Raw genomic sequence first — 1,037 nt, forward strand, 5'->3', positions numbered from 1 at the left:
GGTGATCACACGTTAGCAGTATAGATAATACATTTTCATCTGGCTGCTTACTCTATGCCTTTCAGGATACAATCAGTGGGGCTTCTTTCCAGTTGACCTTGAGAACGCATTGTCCGTGTTCATGATTTTTGCAAGTCATATCAGTTTTAATTAACTTTTCCAATACAGGACGAAAATACCCACAAAGAGAAGGTGACAAAATTCTTGGCGTTGGACAAGTGCCTGCCTCGGCGTGACTTCCTACAAGTGATAGAAGTGCAGAATGCGGGACCTCTAGAGTTGAGCTATGATGCAGAATGGCTGACTATTCTACGACTTACCAACCACCTTCTCTCTGTTGGTACACGGACGTCTACATGCCTGGGCGGGAGGGTCCGAGAGGTAATTTTATGACGCTGGTGATTGGGGTTCTGTCTGCATCCACACAAGATGATTTGTCGGGTCCTGGTCTGATCCTGGGAACTTGACTGTAAGCTGGTCTTTTTTCGCATTGTTATTGGACGGACACTAGTCTTGGGCCCAAGCAGCTTTGGCACCAACTGGAGCCCCAGCAACCAAGCCGGGCCTTGGCCTAAGAGGAGTTGTGAAGCCTGAATGCACTATGGTCTTGTGAGGGTTCGATGATCCAGTCCATGGCTGTAATGTGGTGCTGGCCACAGCATCATGGCAGCTAAATTAGTTCTCATGTTAATTATATTTTTTCTTGGAAGTTTGGTGGGGAGAAAATATGGAGGAACATGGTGGAAGTTACTGGCAGTCACAAGCGGGTGCTGAACTGTTGTGAACTTCACTGTAACTAAAAAATTGTAAAAGTATATGTTTATGCAGTGTTTTCAGGGGAGGTGTGTTGTGGGTACTTAGTTACGTAAAAATGATAAATGCTCAGGAAGGGATTTTTGATATAAGGGTGTGTATTGAAATTTAAATTAGTTCTGAACAAGCTAGATAAGTTAGGGCATTTGCATGATAGGGACCAATAGATAATAAACACAGGATTTTACCACAATTTAAAGTACAGGGGTAACATTTATTGTAAG

At 43.5% G+C, this 1,037-nt stretch overlaps 1 pseudogene; it reads left to right on the forward strand.

Annotated features, from left to right (window-relative positions):
• The window catches only part of LOC119589116, an 8,350-nt pseudogene that overhangs the window by 6,034 nt on the left and 1,279 nt on the right, over window positions 1-1,037 (forward strand).

This window comes from Penaeus monodon, chromosome 25, assembly GCF_015228065.2.
Source record: "Penaeus monodon isolate SGIC_2016 chromosome 25, NSTDA_Pmon_1, whole genome shotgun sequence".
NCBI classification, from domain to species: Eukaryota; Metazoa; Arthropoda; class Malacostraca; order Decapoda; family Penaeidae; genus Penaeus; species Penaeus monodon.